The 21,749-nt window shown below is 42.3% G+C and overlaps 1 protein-coding gene across 1 annotated transcript in view; it reads left to right on the top strand.

Moving 5' to 3' along the window:
* The window catches only part of RETREG3 (reticulophagy regulator family member 3), a 552,961-nt gene that overhangs the window by 63,264 nt on the left and 467,948 nt on the right, over positions 1-21,749 (top strand). The window lies entirely within an intron of this gene.

Here is a 21,749-nt window from a genome sequence, read left to right as displayed (position 1 = left end):
CTACCAGAGTTTGAATTACAGCTGAAAACGCCTAAAGCGAAGTACCCCTGTTGGGAATCCTTTTTTTTTTTTTTTTTGTTTGCATTAACCGATGTCCGAAAAAGTTAACAATTGTCTAGCCTGTGGAAAGCAAATACCACACTGACACTTCTATTCATACTGCGTCACTTGTTTAGGCCCAGATCATGACATCCCCCATTGCCGGTTTTGTGCCCTCTTTAACGCAAGAACCATTCATCTTAGAGCTCTTATTTTAGCTAGGTATTTTCGCCTTCTGTCTTCATATTCTGAAATGGCGTCACTCAGCCAACAATCCGTAGACATTCCGATAAAACGTAAGGATAAAGATGGAAACAGACCACACAAGGCTAAGCCTTCCAATGACCTTACCGCTAAGCAGGTCGTCAGTTCTCCGGAATACAGTGAGGCGCCTTCTCAGCCCCTGAAACACGATTCAGTACCTTCGTAGGCCTCTACTGAGACCCTTTCGGAGTCCAGAATGCCACAGAAATCATCTTTTTCTTACGACAAGCCTTTGGTTGTCTCTGCCTTGGTTGGGTCCAGAGCCGCAACGCAGGCACTGGCTTCTGAGGAGGTTTTTCGCACTACGGAATATAGACAAAAAAACAACATCTTCTCCTCCGACTACCATTTCTCTCAGACCGATGGATACTGTTAGGCCTAGAGCAAGGTCATTCCTAGGAAAATCTACCTCTAGCCACCATTTTACTCCTGTTACACCACCCCAATATCAAATGCTTAAAATGGCGGAGGATCTTATCACCCTTATCAGGGGTAGTCAGGCCACACCTTCTAAAAGGAAAAGAGATCTTTCTCCTCAAATACTGACAGAACAGGATTCTGAGGAGTCTGCTTATTCAGACTTTGAAGAGGAACAACAACCTTGGACTGCTTATGAGGATTCAGATGCAGACAAATCCATTCCTTATGTCTCCCCACCAGAAGATCTTTCCTTTGGGGAAACCCTTCACACTCTCAGGAGAACATTTCCACTGGGAATCCCAGGACTTCCCTCAGTCTAAGAAAAGACTAAGAAAGTTTCTAGACTTGCATCAGCACAAAACCTTGGCCAGCCCTCCAATCTTGGAGGTGGTTGATGATGTCTTCCATGAATCCAGCTTAACTCCTGATGCCCTCCCACCTGTTTCCAGAAAATCTGATGGGTATTAGAGTACTGGATTCTCAGAAATACCTGTGCAGAAATCCTGCTGCAGACCCAGATGTCATTACACAGGGACCAAAAAGAGTTAAGGCTAGTTCTGCAAAGAATCCTATTCCTTCTGACAAGGACTCCAGAGCTCTAGACAGATGGGGTAAAAAAGCATACACTTCTGCAGCCTTAGCTATCAGAGCACTCAACTGTCAGTTCCACATCTTAAAATATCAACAACACACTTTGGAACTATTAAAAGAAAAGATTTCAACCTTTCCTTACTATACCAATTCGAAAGAGTTAGCAGATTTACTGCACTCTACTTGTCAAGTGGCTAAACACTCATTACACTGTGGATATGATGCCCTAGAAGCCTCGAGCAGGGCAGCAGTGTCAGGATCTGTCATTAGGAGACATGCATGGTTGAAGGAACAACCTCTCCCTGATCATGTCATATTTAAATTACTTGATGCACCCTTGGATAAGGACCACCTGTTTGGAGTAAAATCAGTAAAGGTGCTTAAAAAGATGGAAGACAAAGCAAAATCTATGTAAACAGTAAAAGATTTCCTTTGGTACAACCTCCTAGGTTCAGCAGGAATTTTCCCTCAAAGCACTGGTCCTTTCCTGCACCCAGCAGATAGGGGTAAGGTAAGCCCCGCAGGGACAGACCACCCAAACAGTAGACCACTTCCACTCCAAAGGCAGGGAGTTCTAAGTCATCCCTCTATGGCAGAAACTCTCAATGATTCCCTCTCCCCCCTCTGCCCCATTTTCACTCACCAAAAACTAGGAGGAAGCCTCTCCCTCTGCAAAGAAAATTGGCTTTCTGTAACAAAAGACCAATGGGTGTTAAAGATAATTTCTCAGGGATACAAATTCTCCTTGAACGAACTCCCAATTCCAAGAGGGTACCCAGACTTACCTCCAAATCAGTGGGCAGAGGCATTGAAACAAGTCCAAACTCATATCCCAAGTGGCAGTAGAACCTGTCCCCCTCAGATCAAACAGGCAAAGGCTTTTATTCCAGACTATTCCTTGTTCCCAGAAAAGAGGGCACTTGGTACCTCATCCTGGATCTATCCATTCTGAGCACCTTCCTGGTCGTCCCCAAATTCAAAATGCTAACTTTGCAGCAGCTGCTGCCTTTGCTAACAAAAATGTCTGGTTAGTTACCCTAGAGCTAAAAGATGCCTACCTCCACATCCCCATGAGGGAATCCTGCAGGAAATTCCTTTGTTTCAGAGCAGGCTCACAACACTTTCAGTTTTGTGCCCTACCCTTTGGCTTATCTACTGCTCCCAGGGTATTCACCAAATGCTTATCCCCGGTCCTAGCCTTTTGCAGACAGAAAAATATACAGATTTACCCATATCTGGACGACTGCCTCATTCAGGCAAATTGCAAAGAAAAGCTCCTCAAGGACCTCCTCTTTGTCAAAACCCTCCTAACCTCCTTAGGGTACACCATCAACGCGAAGAAATCAAGGCAAACACCCTCCAGGAAGATCATTTTCTTGGGAGCACTGCTGGACACAGCATACCAAATGGCCTTCCTGTCCCCAGAAAAGCAGGGCTTCCTGCCTCTCTATTTTACCCAGCTGGCTTCCAGAAGTCACCTCACTGTGAGGAAGTTCCTGCAAGCTTTGAGGTACATGGCATCTTGCATCCGTCTAATTCCTCTGGCCTGGCTTCACATGAGAAAACTTCAGTGTTACCTAAAGAACCGAGGTACATGGCATCTTACATCCTTCTAATTCCTCTGGCCTGGCTTCACATGAGAAAATTTCAGTGTTACCTAAAGAACCTTTGGTGTCAGCACTCTCAACCTCTAGGACCTCTCTCCCTCTGATCCCCTGTATAAGGGCAGAGTTGTTCTGGTGGGCAGGGGTCTGTTCCCAGAATAAGGGTCTTTCCTTCACTCTCCACCCAACTGGTCAGACCATTACCACCAAAGCCTCAGACATAGCTTGGGGCACTCGCCTAGAAGGCAGGTGCACCCAAGGTCTTTGTGAAGCCCAGCACCTTCCCTCACACATCAGCCACAAGGAAATGATGGCAGTACAAAAGGCTCTGACATCCTCCAAACCCCATCACAAGCCAGGGGTTCTCCTTATCAAAAGAGAGAACAACACAGTAATGTGGTACATCAACAAACAGGAAGGGACCCAATCTTACCCGCTGTGCAGGCTAGCCATGAACCTCTGGCTGACAGCCTCTTCCATGGGACTACATCCGATAGCCCAATACCTACCAGGGTTAAAAACACCCTGGCAGACCACTTAAGCAGAAACTTACTAGACCCCTACGAATGGCAGTTCCACAGAAAAATCTTTTTACAAATCACTCGGGCGTGGAGGACTCTGGAGGTGAATCTCTTTGCTGTGCATCTCAACCATCAGCTGAAAAAAATCTGTACCAGGGAGTATCACCACCTTGCATGGAAGGTGGATGCCTTGACCTTCCCCTGGAACACCCTCTTTGTGTATGCATTCCCTCCTCTGCCTCTTATTCCCAAGGTAATGATCAAAATAAGGGAGGAGAGACCAAAGGCCATTCTTATTGCTCCAGACTGGCCCAGACAACATGGGTACCCCTTACTGCGCTGCCTGACCTTACAGCCTCCCAGGCAGCTTCCCCTGATCTCAGACCTCTTAACTCGGGTGGGGGGGATACTGAACCCAGACTTGCAGACTCTCAAACTATCAGCATGGCTAATACTCTAAAGGCAAACAAGGGGCCCCCTGTTAATCAAACAGGTCCTAGACATGATCACAGAGGCTAGAAGGCCCAGCAGCAGAAAATCTTACACAGGAAAATGAAGAAGATTCTGCACCTGGTGCAAGTCCTGAGGGGGAGATACCTCACAACCTTCCATCCCTCTTATCCTGGACTACCTAGCAGAGCTAATTAATAGTGGCCTCTCCTTCTCCTCCATTAAGATCCACGCCTCAGCCATTTCAGCTCATTTTGATACAGAACAGCCCCTGTTCTCCCATCCTTTGATTAAACAATTCCTCAGAGGGGCTTCTAATGTCGGACCTCCCAGAAGGCCAGCCACTCCAACCTGGGACCTGAATTATGTTTTGGAAAAACTAACTTTACCACCCTTCGAATCTGCTACTTCAGCAGAACTAAGATACATTTCCTGGAAGACTTCTTTTCTCCTAGCTGTCACCTCAGCCAGAAGGGTTTCAAAACTTCAGGCACTGATGGCCATTGAGCCCTTCATCATCTTCCATGCAGATAGGGTCTCCGTGAGGACTAATCCCTCCTTTATTCCCAAGGTGGTATCTAATGTAACTCTCAACCAGGCCATACATCTACCCACCTTCTTTCCCAACCCTCAAAACAAAGGGGAAAGAATTTTGCACTCACTAGATATGTGTGCACAGACAGCTCAGATACTGTCTGGACTGTACTAAACCCTTCAGGAAAGCAGACAAACTACTTGTCAACTTTGCCCCAGGGGCAGAGGGGAAGCCCAGTTCCAAACAAACCATTTCCAAATGGATATCACACTGTAGCCATTTCTGCTACAGATTGTATGGGAAACCCCCCTAAGTCTATTCGAACCCATTCCACTAGGGCAGCATCCACTTCCACAGCATTCCTCAGAGGAGTTCCCACCAGGGACATCCTGGATGGTGCCACCTGGACTTCTGTCCCTACCTTTGCCAAGCATTACCACTTACCTCTATTTTCTAAGGCTAGAGCAAGGTTTTCCCCTGCAGTTCTGCAGGGCATGCTGACCCACTACTAGGTCTCTTACTAATCCTACCAGCCCTCTCCTCAGCTTTGGGAATCCTCCCACAGGTGATGATTGCAACAGTGAAACACCAAGAACATAGTACAGTTGTACTTACCATAAATGTAGATGTTAGAGTGTATTCACTGTTGCAGTCCTGGTTTCTCACCCTCCTTTCCCCTTCTATCTTTTTTCTTTAGGGAGACATAAGTTTCTAATGGTGGCTTTTAGCCACCAGGACCACATTACCATATTTACTTGGAACTCTGACTGGTTAGGGCAAAAAAAAAAGTGATGTAATGGCATTGGCTGCCTTCCTTCCTTTATAGCACTGACAACCTGACTTCAGGCAGCAAGTGACAGCAGCCAATGCAGAAAAACATTGACTCTGGTATTCGGGCCGGCCAAGGGCTACCACAGCAGGGATAACCCACAGGTGATGACTGCAACCGTGAATACACTCGAACATCTACATTTATGGTAAGTGTACACAACTGTACTTTCTTTTTGTTGGTAATTTTAACTACCATTGTTGGTAACTTCTCCCTCTGAGGTAGTCTCTTTTCTTACCATAGTTTGTATTAAAACTTTCTCTTGTCTTTCGAACATTATAGCTTAAAAAAAAATTATTTGTGGGTGCTGTCTTTTGTGACTATACGGTATGACTGTTGAGCCTAATGGATTCAAACAGTACATTTCCTGTGGGCTTAAGATGCCCAATTCTGATGCCCACAGGGAGTGCATTTTTTGTTTGGGCTTGGCATACTTGGACACTTCTTGCTCCATTTATGTGGCATTTAATGCCAGGGCCATTCGCAACAGAAGAAAGTAACTTGTATTAAAAGGTGGTCTTCCAGCTTCTGCACCTTCCTCTGATGGTTCTTCATTAGGGGCTCAAACCTGGTCTCAAAAATCAAAGGAGCCCAGGGAGCATCAAAAACACTTCTCTGTGCCGCCTCCTCATTAAGCACCTTCTTGTGAACCTCCTAAGAAGGTTTCAAAGAGTTCAGATCTAACATCTTTGAATCTGAAGTCTACTGTTGCAAAGTCTCCTCATCTCTGTACTCCACGTTTTTCCCCAGAGTCGGTATTCCCAAAGTTGAGGTCTCCATTTCTTCAAGAGATGCTTAAAATGTTTTCCAGGCCACCATCCACTTCTTTCTCAGTTAGGTCCTCCCGAAGTCTTTCTGAGTTGGAGGTGGATAGGATGATGAGAAAACTTCTCAGAGCACAGATCCAAATGGAGGTCTTGTCGGCTCTGCCTCCCATCAGGTCTGTGAACCTTAAACTTTATTTCTAGCATGTTGTTGCTCCTTTCCAACCTGCCATTTTGGAGCCCTCAGATCTGGATCTCCTGAGAGTTGAACGGTTGGATCTGAAGATTCTTCTTTTTTCCACTTCAGTGATTTCCCTGGTCTGATAGCTCCTACCCCTTTGGAGTACAATGATTATAGGAGCCAAAGCATCAGACCTGAGGAGTTGACTTCAACTCCATGGTTTTTGGAGCCATCGCTTCCCCTCAGGGCTTTGGTGTTAGACAGCTTGGCTCTGACTCCTCCCTCAGAGAAGACAGCCAGTGAGGGCCTTGGATCGTCTGCTCCGAGAGTTTAACTCTCAGATTGTTCTCGGATTCTCCTGGTCCTTCTGCCTTCAAGGTGGTGGAGGGGGTTTTCTCTAAACCCAGAACATTTTCACCTCCTGCACCTTTAGATTTATTCTACTCATCCTATACCTCAGGGACAGCCAGCCTGGATGAGCTTCCAAGCAGTTTCTGCCAGGGAGCTCCCTGCTTATTCCGGCATCTCTCGGAACATCCCACTGAATAGGCTTCTTGGAAGAGGTCGTGCAAGAGGAGGTACTTGGATTCCCTGCAGGAATCTCTCATGGAAGACACCCACTTTGATGAATGGGAAAGGTCCACTAGATCTCCACCTGAGGATGTCTCATTTGGAACCCTCTTAGAGATCCTACACTGGAAAGGTGGTTAGTCTTCCCAAAACCCTTCCCAGGAGGAATCTGTGTTTTTGGAAGCCTTAGGGTCTGGACCATCTATGTCTTGGGTTACCCCACCTGTGGATGAGCTTATAGACCTAGTCTCCCACAGGGCATGGAAGGAACTGGACTGTGTGGAACTGATCTCCAACTGCCTGGACAAGATTTTGAGTGCCCCATTTGGCAGACAACACTGGACAAAGGGAATCCCTGTCGATACCATGGTTATTGTGGCAGCCACTAAAAAGGAGCTGGCTGAACAGAGCTCCACTGTCCATCCTCCTAATAGAGAGTCTAAGATGTTGGACAGGTTTGGGATGCAAGTGTATGCATCCGTGACCTTTGTCTTATGGTCACTGAATTATCTGGCATATTTCACTAGGCTACAGAGCGACATAGTCAAGGAACTGTCAAAGTCTACCCCAGGGTCCATGTCTGAAGAGGAATAGAAGTCCTCAAGACTGGCCACCCTGCAGTCCATTACTAATGCATCCATGAGGTTAATCTCACACGTGGCTGAAGAGTCCTTGCTGATGGCCGGTTCAGGCATAGCCATTAGAAGATATGCCTGGATGTGGTTATACGGTGCCCTTCAAGGCATCATTCATCAACACTCCTTTTGATGGATCTTCCTTATTTGGGGCAACAGAGACATTCGTCCACAGTGAGAAGGATAGAAAGACTTTGTCTGCCATAGAAATCTGCTTTTCTATCCCACAGAGACCTTTTTCTAGGAATCAGTGTGGTGGTAAAAAACATTGTGGTTACTGAACTCTCAAGGACCTTTCCAAGAGTCACACAGAGACTTTTCCCCTAGAGGCAGGGGGGAGAATAGCTACAGTGGACGACACCCACATTTAGAGGGAGTCCACAGAATCAAGGTTCTGAAGATTCCTTCTCGGACAGATCCTTTCATCACTCTTGAAAGGTTACCAAACTACTGTCCCTCTCTGAAGGCAGTTGGGGGTGCTTGTCTTTGCACCTATCACAAAAGATTCTTGGGTGCAAAGGATCATATCCAGAGAATACTTCCTTCTCTTTTTCCAACTTCCTGAAAAGAAAAGAAAATGTCTCCCTGATGTTCCATCCAATCAGAAGGAGTTGGCATCTCTAGAAATTCAAAAGCTGCTGGACAAAAGTCCAAGAGGTCCCCCCAGACCCAAGAGGATCCCAAATTCATTCAGAGTTATTTTTAATGCCAGAGAAAACAGGAGAACTAAGACCTATTTTGGATCTCGGTTATCTGAAGCAGTTTGTACAGAATTTCAAATTCCAGATGGTCACGGTTCAGTCCATTCTGCCTCTAGTCGTTGGTCTTCAAGATGCATACTATCACATCAAAATGAACAGGCAGTCTCGGAGATACTTACACTTCTGGCTGGGAGACAGTCTTTATCAGTTCAGAGCCCTGCCCTTCAGTCTCACCACAGCCCCCAGCATGTTCACCCAATGCAAAGCAGTGGAGGTTGTAGCTCTTATAAGACTGCTTGGATTCAGACAGTTTCCTTACTTAGATGACTGGCTTCTTACTGCACCCACCAGGCATCTTTTGGAAAGAACCAGGGATTACTTTCTCCAGTTGTCTCACTGTCTGGGAATTGTGATCAATCTGGCCAAGTCATAACTTCAGTCAGTAGAACTCCTGTAGTTTATAGATGCTTGTCTAGATACAGTCAGTTGTCTAGCTATTCTGCTTCAAAACAGATTTCTTTCTTTGAAATTGCATGTCAGACAGGTTCTTTCTTATCCTTCTCCCCCAGCAAAAATGGTACTCGAAGCCCTAGGGTCAATGGCTGCTGCAATAATTTTAATACCCACTGCTTGCCTTCATATGAGAATTCTTCAGACTCTAGCAGTGCAATGGTCTTTTCATCAGCATCCCTTATAAAATCCAGTAAAATTATCTCATGTTTGCAGAAAATCCCTGCTGTGGTGGATACACTGTGAAGAAATTTGCCAAGGGCATCCATTTATTCTTCCTCCCCCCGAATGTTTCATTCAGCATGAATGCCTCCCACTTTTTAGGGAGGGCATTACTTGGGACAGACCATTCAAGGCACGTGGTTCTCAGAAGAGACCAATTTGTATATAAATATCCTGAGGATGAGGGCGGTGCTTCTAGCATTGCAGGCCCTCCAGAGCTCTCTTCCGCTAGGAACTATGGCTATTCAAAGGGACATGTCGGTAGTCTGGTACATCAACAAGCAGGGGGGATCCAGATATTACCCTCCTTTCCCGAGAAGCAGTGAGAGTTTGGCAGCAGATGATCTCCTCCAGCTGCTTTCTTGTAGGGATGCATTTACCGGGGAAGTCCAGCATCTTAGCGGATAAGCTCAGCAAGACCATCCTGATGCCTCACAAGTGGTCTCTCAGTCAGTGGTAAATGTGATTTTTCGCAAATGGGGTCAACCATGCTGCATTATTTGCTTGCCTCCTCAACAACAAATGCAGCAATTTATTTGCCATAATTCTCCCTTGGGGACATTCACAGAGAGATGCTTTATCCCATGTTTGGCCCTACGGTCTCATTTATGTTTACCCTCCCCTGCCTGTAAACCCAAGGTTTCTTAAAGAGCTCTGATTGAGGAGCAAAGTGATCCTCATTGCCCCCTTCTGACCTCAGAAAGTGTGGTTTGCCTTCCTATGGTCCCACCTACTGTGTCCTCCATGGACACTGGTTCCCAGTCCAGACCTTCTGTCATACCTATCAGGGATGATTCATCTGGACTTTGCAGGCCTCAAGTTGACCACATTGTTTTTCCAGTTCCAGTGATGGCTAGACATTCCAGTCTTTCCTTCCTACTTTGCCAGATTCTTTTCTCGTCTAACAAACTTTCAACTAGGAGGGTTTATAAGAGTAAATGGAAAAGGTTTTTCTTTTGGGCTCAACAGAGAGAGAGGGATCATTTCACTGCTCCACTCCCTGCTGTTTTAGATTTCTTTGCCTCCATCTTTCAAAGCGAGGCAAGTTTCTCTGCCATCAAAGTTCATTTAACAGCCATCTCCAGCTACCACATTGGGGGTGATGCTTTTCCTTTAGCTTCATTTAACTTATACAAGGCCTTTCTTAAAGGTACCTTTTTACTTAGACCTCCAATTAAGGACCCCACTCTACCTTGGGACATGACTTTGGTATTACATACTTTGGTGCATTCACCTTTTGAACTGTCAGCTAAAGTAGAGACTAAGTTTCTATCTTGAAAAATGGTCTTTTTGGTGGCCATAACTTCAGCAGAACAAGTACCTGAACTCCAAACACTCTTTTTTTGAAACCACTGTGTTCGATTTTTCACAAAAAGAGTTACTCTATGCACTAATCCTTTCCTTCTATCAAAAGTTGCCTCTCAAACCAACATCCATCAAGTGATCGATTTACCAGTTTTGTTTCCCAAATTTGATAATAAAGGAGACTATAACTTTCATCTTTAAGACGTGCATAGGCATCTTCCATTTTACCTTCACAGGACTAAGGAATTTATGAAAACTGATTAATTGCTTGTCTCCTTTTCTAGTACTAAGATGGGACGACTAGTCTCAAAAACTAATCCAGCCAAATGGATAACGGATTGTATTTCCTTGGTAAGACCATCAAAAGCTCATTCATCTAGGTCAGTGGCTACATCTGCGGCTTTTTGGGCTAAAGCCTGTTTTGATGATATCTGTCCAGCTGCCACATGTTCCAATGCTCATACTTTTATTTCTCATTATGAATTAGATAATCTCCAGAAATAGAGCTGCATTCGGTTTTGCGGTTCTCCGGAACATCCTTCCGTGAGGGCCACCCAAGGTTAATTTAGCTGGAGACTCTGTCCCATTCCTTGAGGAATGAATGAAAAGGACAACATCAGTTATAAAAGTTAGTGTACTCACCATAGCTATGCATCTGTGTTGTCCATTTTCATTCTTCCAGAATTTTCCTCCCTCCTCTCCCACCTCCCCCCCCCATCCATGTCTTTGGGAGGGAATAAAAATTTTTAATAGGAACCATAGCTCCTTTTTGAGGTCCTGATCTTTCTACTATCACCTTTCTGTCATATTTAGGTTATGCTACCTTATATTGATAATGTATAATAGAAGCAAACTTAATCTGAGGTAACACAGCAGTGAGGGGCATTATGGGTAAGAGAGAAGCTCGAGAGTCTGATCCTAGAATCTAAAGAAAGTGGCAGAGTCAGATCCAAGAGTCAGATCTGAACCCACTCGTTGAGGAAGAATGAAAATGGACAACACAGATGCATAGTAATGGTGAGTACGTAACTTTTTTATTTCAATGTTATGGTAACTCAATCAACTGAAGTAGGCCCGGATGTGAATTGGGAGATCAGAAAAGTGAAATGCAGCAGGGGAATCAGAGTAACTGGAAAAGTAGTAGAGCACATGCTCAATATCATTTGAATGGAAATAATTCTGTAGAGGTAAAGGGAGTAATAAAAAGTAACATGAAAGTACAGAAAGTGAGAAACCAAAAAGGATAGCTAGATGGCACTTAAGATTTTTATTGCCAGCCTGCCAAAAGTAAACAATATTTTCACAAATATTGGGAAGACAGTGGCTCAGTTGGTAATAATGCAAGAAACACATTTAACTAGAAAGGAACATTAATGAAATATATTAAGAAAATAATTTAAGAAGGTTTACTCAGCAGAGTATGCAAGAGAAAACAGAAGAGGGGTGTTACTGTTGATAAACAGAAATGCTTCCTTGATAGTAGAAAAAGAAAATAAGATACACTGGGTAGATTTGTGATGGGTAACTGACAGGGGTTAATAATTTACTCTGGTAGGAGTATACATTGCTCCCTGGACAAAGCAGACTGAACTGAAAAAAGTGCTTGATGAGATAATAAGCTGCCAACAAGGAATACTGATAGGTTGTGGTGACTGAAATTTAAAACAGCTGTTCTACTAGGATTATAAGGGCCTGGGAGGATTGTAATCCCTAAAAAAGGGAGATATTTAGGAGTCTACCTGAAGACTTTTGGCTTGGTGGGTATGGTAGGTATCTTGTATAGAGACATGGAATACACTAGTTATTTCGCACAGACATAACAGCTGGACAGGGTTAGATATGAAGGTGCATATCACAGGAGCAGAGTTATCTGGTGAAGTCTTCTGAAAGACTGTCTAAGTGTAGACACAGTGGTACGTGGTCTGAGAACTCGGGTTGAGAGCAATCTAAACTTTGACCACCATGTATCCGCAGTAGTAAGGAAATCCTTATATGTAGCACATCTTAAAGTAAACGTATCACATCTAGATCTAAGGATGCTATAATCCCATTATACTCTGCCCTAATCAGACCAGTAATTGAGTACAATGCTCCCTTTTGCATGCAACTGGGCAGACACCTGGAACAGTTGGAGAAAGCCCAGAGATTTCTCACCAAGAAACAAATCTTACGTGGAAAGACTGAAAGTCTTGTCACTGTATTCTGTCTCCTACAAGTTGCTAAGGGGTGATCTGTGCCTGGGTTACAGGGCAGTCTCTGACACGGCCCTGATGGAAATGCTACACATTCATAAATCAAACTGCAAGAGGGTCACTCATTACAGGGATCTTAACCTAGGCTCTGACATGAACAGGTCATGCTGGAGAGTGAGCTACATCTCTCGGAGACTACCACTTCTCTGGAGCAAGCTTCCAGTTCATTTGAAACTGAGCCCATCCCTGACCCTTTTCAGACGCAACCTAGATCAATGAATAGGTGACCACAAATTCATTCATGGGGTAGCACTTATGTCCCTCCTGGACAAAGGACGTTTGTATTAACTACCGTCAACCCTTACCTCTGTGAACTTCATTCAACTAACCACTGATAAATGGGGCAACTGGGGATGAATATGGCTAGGCTTGTAAGGGCTATAGGGCTGTTAGCCTAGTAACCTTCTAAGAACCTATGAAGTGCATCCACTATGCCTTGTGGGCCATGCTCCATTTCCATCTCGTATTTTAAGTGCTAGTTCATGATGATATGGAAAAGTATTTGCATTCCCAGTGTATTGGCTTAGGAAAGGAAAATACAGAAAAGAGGTTGTTGAGAATGTGAAGAGGACTTCAGGGGAATTGCATAGCTCTGGAGGAGACATGTCCATTGTTCTCCCAATCAGCAGTCACCCTTTGTCTGCCAGTCACACTTCGGTTAACCAATACACTATTTGTAACACTCCTCCTTCCACGCAAACAACTCATCTCAATTGTCCTTAGCCACTCTACTCCCACCACACTATACAAACACCCCTCTGTTCCTCCATTTTCTTTATCACACCATCAAGCTAACCTAACATTCCAAAGCAAAGAATACACACCATGCTTTTTCTCCTGCCCACACTCTATACCCTACTGCTATCTGCATATTGTCTAACATCCTACACTCGCCTACAAATACATGTCCATAGCCCCACACTATATTATACTAATACCCTCCACTCCTCACTCTCGTATCTTGCCATCTCCTCCCAACTATATTAATACCGTCCAATCCTCACTCTCGAACCTTGCCATCTCCCCTCAACTATACAATCACACACCTATTGCATACTTCCACTTCAAACATGTAGTTGTCAGCAGTAACATTAACCAGTTCAGCAAACACCTTCACATACTGTCCAAAACGTCACACAAACATGCATGTATATTATTACAGATTCTCCGTAGTGGTGATGTACACCCCTACCCCGGGCCCTTCAGATAGCGTTATGATAACAACTTTGAAGTCCTAGTAACACGGCTCAGAATCAACCCAAAGAAAAATATAACCATAATTGCCACTTACATACCTCCCAACAATACTCCACCATTGTATTGTTGTACTCATAGCCTGGATAGCCTCAACTTACACCCATGAAACTATTATCACAGGCGACTTCAACTTGGGCTGGAACACTTGCACTGGTGATAACCCCTCCACCTTTATAAGTCTACATGGTTTCTCCCAAACTGCCCAATTTCCCAATTGAGTAGATAAACATAGCAAAAGGGAATCTATCTTAGACTGGTCACTTATTAACAGTACCATCCACAACTATCTGTCTGGATGCCTTCCAAATAATTTAAGTGACCATAGACCTACCTACTTAATCCATTATCAACTCAAGCCACCCAGAACCATAGTTTACAAAGTTGTACGAAATTCCAAAAACTTTGGTACAAAGCATTCTTAGACATGCTCAATAAATGTAACGGGACACCACTCCATCATCTCCAACTCGACCAGGCCAGAACATAGTTCATTGACACATTTCTTGCTATTCTAAATAGCTTAGCACCAACTTGTACATGTGTTAAAAATAAGATATAGCCCTGGATATCAAAAGAAACCACTAGATTTCAAAAACTAAGGGACAAAACCTGGTTTCAATACAAGAAAACAAAAGACAATAAAACTCTGTTAGCATACCAGCAGCTTTGCATTCAAACAAAAAAAAAAAAACATGTTGTACATCTATGCAAAACAAATTTGAAAACAATCCAAAAAAGTTCTGGCAGGCAATTAACTCACTGCTCCACCCATGTAAAGCCACAGCCCCATAACCAACGACCTATAACCAAACCGTGAGTGTTGCATCACAAATCAACACCTACTTTATAAACACTATCCTCTCCTTAGTTACAGGTAACAATTCCACACCACCTTCTCTTCCACCTAATGTGAAAACTAGCAACAACTCTTTTGACCTCAAACCTGTCCCAACTAACATCATAAGAGCAGCTGACAAACTCCACAATGAGTACCTCAAACTTTCAGCTGATGCCATAGCTCTACCTATCTCCATTCTGGTAAATGGGTCTATAGCAGAACAGTGTGTCTCAAAATTATGGAAAATTTCCTATATCACCCCTCTACAATAAAGGAGGAACATCAACAGAATTAAACAGTTACAGACCCATAGCCATCCTTTCCCCCTGTGTCAAAATTCTGGAAAAATGTATACGCGCTCAGTTACTACAATACCTGCTATTTCACAACCTTATTTCTCCCTCTCAACACAGTTTCAGACTGAAACACAGCACCACCACAGCCCTAATTAATTTCTGTAACACCATCAATCAACTCAAAAATTCAAACCAGCAAGTAGTAGCATCAATCTTCCTAGACATGTCAAAAGTGTTCAACACAGTCTCCCATCAGAAACCCCTTAATATTCTTGCCTCACTAAACCTATTATAGACTTCCCCTCTTCTGGTTCCTAAGCTGTCTTTCTGACAGACAACAAGCAGTACGATGGAAATCCAAACTCTCACCACCTCTGCCTGTCTCACTCCCCCAAGGATCCATACTAGGGCCCCTTCTTTTCATCATCTTCGCTAATGATCTAGCCTCATCCAGAACGCACGCTAAAGTAGTTCATTATGCGGGCTATTCATTTTTAATCTGCTCAGTAGATACCTTATTAGACCTCCAAATAGTAGCCCAACAAGCTTTTAATGATATCAAAAGTAGCCCAACAAGCTTTTAATGATATCAAAACATATCTAAGTAAATAACAAGTAATCCTCAACCCCAAAAAGACACAGTTAATGCTATTTACCAGTAGCAAACAATCACCTACCACCCCTTTTTTCACCATTCTCTCAGCAAATTACACAGTTATCCAACCAGTTGAGCATACAACACTGCTCGACGTGGCTGTCGACAGCAAACTCAGATTTGACTAACACATAGCCGCCACAATTACGAAAGTTCACGTTCATCTTGGCTCACTGTACAGAAGCAAGGCATTCGTTATTGACACTAGCCATATCCAGAACCTTCCTCCTCTCTACGCTCCTTTATGCTTTGCCCCTCTTTACCAACTTAAAAAAAATCAGACTTAACCAAATTGGAAACTTGCTACAACAAAATAGCCCACTTCGCAGCCAACCTTCCCCACCAAGCCCACCATTGTATTGCTCTACATAAATTAAATTGGCTCTGGCAGACTAACCTTCTCTATCTCTACCAACTTAAATTCACACACAGTGTCATCTTGTATCCTAACAGTTGACCATCCCTCAAGGAACTTGTTCCCTACTCATGCCCATGAAGTCTAAGATTTGCAGACAGAAACTTGTTCATAAAAAAAAAAAAAATAAAGCTAACAACACTCACGATGAAGCTCTATTCTCAAATCAAATAGCCAAATTATGGAACTCTGTACCTCACACCCTCCAAAACGCACCTGAATCTACCAGTTTCAAACTACTACTATTTGAACATCTATCTAAAAACTGACATTGCTCTTGCTCCAAACCTAACTGACAAGATATCTATAACTCTCTCACCATACTTGCCCTCTCCTTACCTCATTTTATCCCTCTCCCCCAGTGTTACAACTGCTCAGAAAAAAAATATGTATCTATAAAGGAAATCTCATTTGTTCATAGCTATTATTTAGTATGTACATAGTACTAATTTTATTATTCTCACGGGCCGTGGTGGTGCAGCAGTTAGCATTGTCGCCTCACAGAAAGAGGTTCTCCTGTTCGATTCTCGGCTGGACCGCCTTCTGTGTGGAGTCTGCATGTCCTCCCTTCGGTCGAGTGATGTTTAAAGACCTGCAGGTAGGTGCGTGTGTGAATGGGTGTGCCTTCTTTGAAGGTTGGGTGTTGGGCTGGCAACTTGGCACCATAAAAATCCACTGCCAATCATTAGCGAACCGGAGTTCCGCTGTGGTGATCCCTAACCGTGAAAAGCCGAAAGACATTACTTTACTAATTTTATTATTCTCGCAGTGATCTTTACTGAAATGCTTGTGTAATTTCTTTTTTGAGCTTGTATCTACTAGAAAACACTATTGAATACTTCTTTGTATGGACTAATTGGATGATGTGTATTCTGCATCTTGCTATATATATACTATTGTACTCATAGCCGGCCTTAGGTATAGGCCAACTAGGCGGCCACCTAGGGCGCTAGTCTAGTAGGGGCACTTTTCCAGTATTTATTTGGTGTAGGTACACCAGGATGGGTGCACCTGGTAGTGTGGTGGGGGTGCCGTGGAGCCCTTTTGCCTAGGGCACCAGTTGACCTAAGGCCGCTCCTGATTGTACTATCTGATTATTGTGTTTTGTGTGGATCTTTTCTTCCCGGGCCTTCATTGAAAACGGGCTCCTGGCCCAGTCGGACTTTCATTGTAAACAAATGTAAGTAAATAAAACAAATGTAAGTAAGTAAATCTTGCACAGCTTATAAACAAAGGAGTTGTGTCTAGCTATAGTGATGTCATTGTTCCCCTTTACTCAACCCTCATTTGGCCAGTTATTGAATATAATGCCTACTTTGCCATGTATCTGTCCAGACATATGCAACGAGTGGAATGCCCACAGAGATACCTTACTAAAAGGATACAAGGCCTAAACAACATGCCCTACATGGACTAACTCTAAGCCCTGTCACTATATCTACAGATGTCTAAGAGGTGACTTATGTCTGCTGTACAAGGCAATCTCCAACCCAGTACTGATGGATTTGCTCCACATAACCAAGTCAAATGTCATCAGAAGTACTCTGTCTAGGGATCTAAACCTCTTTTTCAACATCAACAGAATGGGTTTGGAGGGACAAGTATATCTCCCAGAGAATACAGCTGCTCTGGAGCAGACTCCCCATCCATATAAAACAAAGTTCATCCCTTTCTATATTCAAATGCAACTTGGATCTGTGGATAGGAAACATAAAATTTACCCCAGGACTGCCCCATGTACTACTGATGGACAGAGGTAGCTCCTAAATGCTTTATCTCATGCATGGGTTCCTTCAAATTATCTATGGTTTGATCCCATTTATTATCAATAGACATACTGTAAAATTATTGACTGTGGGTTGGGTAAGGCAAATTTCTAACCAAATGAGATGGTTTAATTTGAGAACAAAATTGGAAATTGGCTAGGCTTAAAATGGCCCACAAGGACAACTAGTTTTGTGTTTACTTGTGAATATAGTAAAAGCTGCTTCAGAAAAGGGAATTGTGGTATTGGAATGAGAGTAATACATTTTACTTACAAGGACTAAAGACCATAAAACATTACTGGTAATGAAAATAGAGCTGACTATAACAGAGACTGAAAAACTAGAAGTAAGTAGCAGAAGAAAAGCATGTGGAGAATCCGTGCAGGAAGAAAAGTTGCTCTTAGATGAATGTTTTTTGAGAACAATTCTAAATTACTAAAGTTATTAGCACAGAAACTCAGAAAATTTAAGTTAGTAGAAATAGGGATTGTAAAAATCAGGGATACTGAGACAAACCGGGTACAAAAGAATCCAATAAATGTTTTTCAGAGTTTTTAGAGATTTTTGTAGAGTTGTAGAGTGTTGCATGTGGAAGAAGGGAAGGAGAACAACAGTGTAATCCACATGGAACATTTTATGTAGGGCAGGAATCATCCCACACTGTCCAAGCAGGAAGCAGGGAATCTGATAGTCCCAGTAATGTTAAATGAAGTGAAAGAACAAGTTAAGAAACCCACCACAGGAAATATGCCTGGAGATGGATTACCAGTTGAGGTATTGAAAGCAGGAGGACAGGACTTGAAGGTATGGCGGCCACTGTTCAGTAAAATCTTTGGCGAGGCAAGTGCCAATGATTTGGATAAAGCCAGTGATGATCGTGAATACCAAAGGAAGGCAACGATCCAGGAACATATAGGTCAATGTTATTATTCAATCATAAACACAAAGTCTTTATAGGAATTGTAGCATAAAAGGTGACAAAGTTGCTTCCAGAATTAATTGATTTAGATCAGTGCAGGTTTGTAGAAGGGAAATAAACTTATGATGTTAAACAGAAAACTGATGATTCAAGAGGATGCAGAGGTAGTTAGAGAAAAAACTATGCTTCATGCAGATGATGCAATTTGGTGTATTTGAATTGGAAAGGGGCTTGTTAAACTTAGGACCTGGCAGGTTATAAAATAAACAAGAGTAAAACAAAGTAAAACAGTAGCTGTTAATTACACTCACATTTTTGAGCTGGTTCTGCCATATTACAGGATGAATTTCTTGGTGGCATTGTTCATGAGAGAAGTGCAGAAAGTAGCAAGAGAGTCTTGGGAGAAAACTAAGTTGGACATATGAGAAAATAAGGAAATGGAAGCGAATGAGTTTGGATTTAGATAGTAAAGTACTTCCAACAAGGAAATGGAAACCAGTGAGGAAAATCTTCACAAAAACCCCAGTAAACCTGAGTCTTCACTGTGTTAATACCTTAAACCCCCTTTAAAGGAGACCCATGGGAAATATGCAGATGACCATTTAAGGACATAAGTGTTCCATTTGCATGCCTTCTGAATTCCCACAGATGTTTTAATGTTTGTAAGTCCCTTGGTAATTATTGGCCTAAATGCCAGAACAAGAATCCTTTTTAAGTCGTGCACCTAAATACTTCATTTTATCATCTCCTAAAGTTTGGGTATTTCTGAAACGGTTCATACATGCTTAAAACAAAAAGCCATAGCTGTAAATTATTTATCTTTCTATCTTGAAAAAACATGAAACTGTATCAGAATGTTTCATACCAAAATGTCATTTTATGTGTTTATCAAGTACAACATAATATAATCTGCAAATAATGCCAACTTTTCTTGATTACTACAATGGTTATATCCATGAATTTGTAAATTTCTTTGCTAATGGCGCTACATATAAAGTTTAAATATAAAGCACAGAAGAGAAAGAGGAGGACATTCCTGCTTGGTTCATATGTTCAAAAACAGCTTGTTAGAGAGATGCCTTCCCACCTTAATTCTTGCATCCGACTTTTCATATCTTCTCTTTAGTAACCCTATTATTCTGGTTTTAACTAAGGAAAATACTCTGTTGAGCTGGGATATAAGGTCTAATTTGCCTTGGCTTAGTATGGCCTTACTAAGTTTAATTCTTTTGACTACTAAAAAAAAACATTACTAGAAAATGTAAATCAACATCCATTTGCAACATCAAGGAAATTCTGGATATTGTGAACAATATAAAAGAACTAGACATGGTATATTCAGAAATGGAATGGAGCAAATTCACATAAATGGAATTTGTAGGACTGATGCATGCAAAATAATACTTGGGAGTGATGTTTAAGGTAAAGCAAGAAATGAGTAATTTATGTAGTGTTGGAGTGAATGAAAATTGTTAAAAAGAAAATGTATGTAAACTGCACTACATGATTGGAAACTCTTATGGTTTGTTTTTTGTTAATGTGATATTACATTTTTTAAAGATTAAAAATGTGATGATTCAATAAAGATGTTAAGTTCTTCTAAAGTACAAGAAGCTTATAAAATATAAGTGAGCATAAGGGCATCATTGTTTCCACCACTGACTTCAGTAAATTGCTTTTAACAGTTCTCCTGTTTCATCCCTTAGCCATCTATATCTTTGAACTCCTTCACCTAAATAGAGCCAATGGTAAAGCAAGCACCCATTTTACAGACGTTAAACCTATACCACCAAATCTGCAGCACCATGTGATGTGAAAAATACCTAGCCCAACTTATCTCATTTCTGGAAGAGCCTGAACTTGCCAATGAAGCAGAGTGCTTCCCTGGCAACTTTTAAAGCCAGACTGGATGGGTGATCGAAAAATTTTACTAAGGGTGTGTGGAGAAAATATTCTAAATGTGGGGTATTTTCAGACTCGCACAAGTATTGGATAATGTATCTGAGCTTCTTGATGGTCTGTTTTGGTTGTCAACTAAGAAAAAACATATGTGACTATCTCTCCTAGCTGTCTTTCTCATTTTAAACAGTTTCAAGCTGAGCTGCACAAGACCTTTAGGGAAAGTAATGACCACCAGTGTAGCCCAGACTTCTACCTGTTACATACCAGTCTATGTCCACGTTGTGCCAGTCTAAATCAACCCTTAGTGCACATCTTCAGCCTTGTACTCCTAACTAAATTCACACCACTCAGTTTCAAACACTCCTTATTCCTTCCCATCCCCAAGGTACATAACTCTATTACAGCTAATAAATGCAGACCAGTTGCCAGTTCCCGACATACCACAAAAAAAATTTAAAAACTTGCCTACAGGCAAATAGTATGTCATATTTTTGAAAATATTCTAATAACAGACGAGCAACATTGATTTCACCCCAACTACACTACCTCAAAATACTATAGGTCTGACAGGTCAAATCTTCAGAAATATGGCTGTCTGCTTACTTACTGGGGCTGTTTTCTTAGATCTCAGATGAAATTTTCAAACTGTGGACCACCATTACATTTTCAGCAGATGACCAAAATTTACTTCGTGGAACAGATAACCTAATGGTTTAGAGATTATCAAGATAGACTACAGATATTCTATTTAAAGTAATGTACTGTTGGAAACTGAGAATAACTAAAGGGTTGCTAATACGATGTGGGAAGAATTAATTTATGTGCTTTTGAAGGCTGAGGGTTTGATCAAAGAGGCTATACAGATCATTGTTTATGTTGTAATTGAACACTTGGAAGAGAACCTCTCATAAAGACAAAATGTCACTTTAGTATACAGGACATTAAGTGTTACAGAATGCAGTATGAATTTGCCAAAAATGCACATAAGTGGAGTGGGAAGAAGAGTGCCTCTGGCATAGCTTGCAGCAGAAAAAGATGCAGTCAGACACCAGGGAAAACTTGCTGGGTGGAGAAAAGACAGAGGTTGTTGGTGGACTCTACAGAGGCTTTGTGAAATAAAATTGATGCCACAGAACAATGCGTACATAATGTGGTGTAGAATACAGTATGCCTTTTTTTTGCCATTGTAAGCTGTTTGAATCTGATGTAGATTAGTACATGTTTAATATTTGGGTCGCATAGAGACCTGCTCAGGACCATTTTTATTTATCTGCTCCTGACTTGTTCAATTTCGCACTTTAAAGGTTA

This window comes from Protopterus annectens, chromosome 13.part0 (genome assembly GCF_019279795.1).
Source record: "Protopterus annectens isolate FY-2018-M chromosome 13.part0, PAN1.0, whole genome shotgun sequence".
Lineage (NCBI taxonomy): Eukaryota > Metazoa > Chordata > Ceratodontiformes > Protopteridae > Protopterus > Protopterus annectens.
Note: the sequence above shows the minus strand (reverse complement) of the source record. Positions and strands in the feature narration are given on the sequence as shown.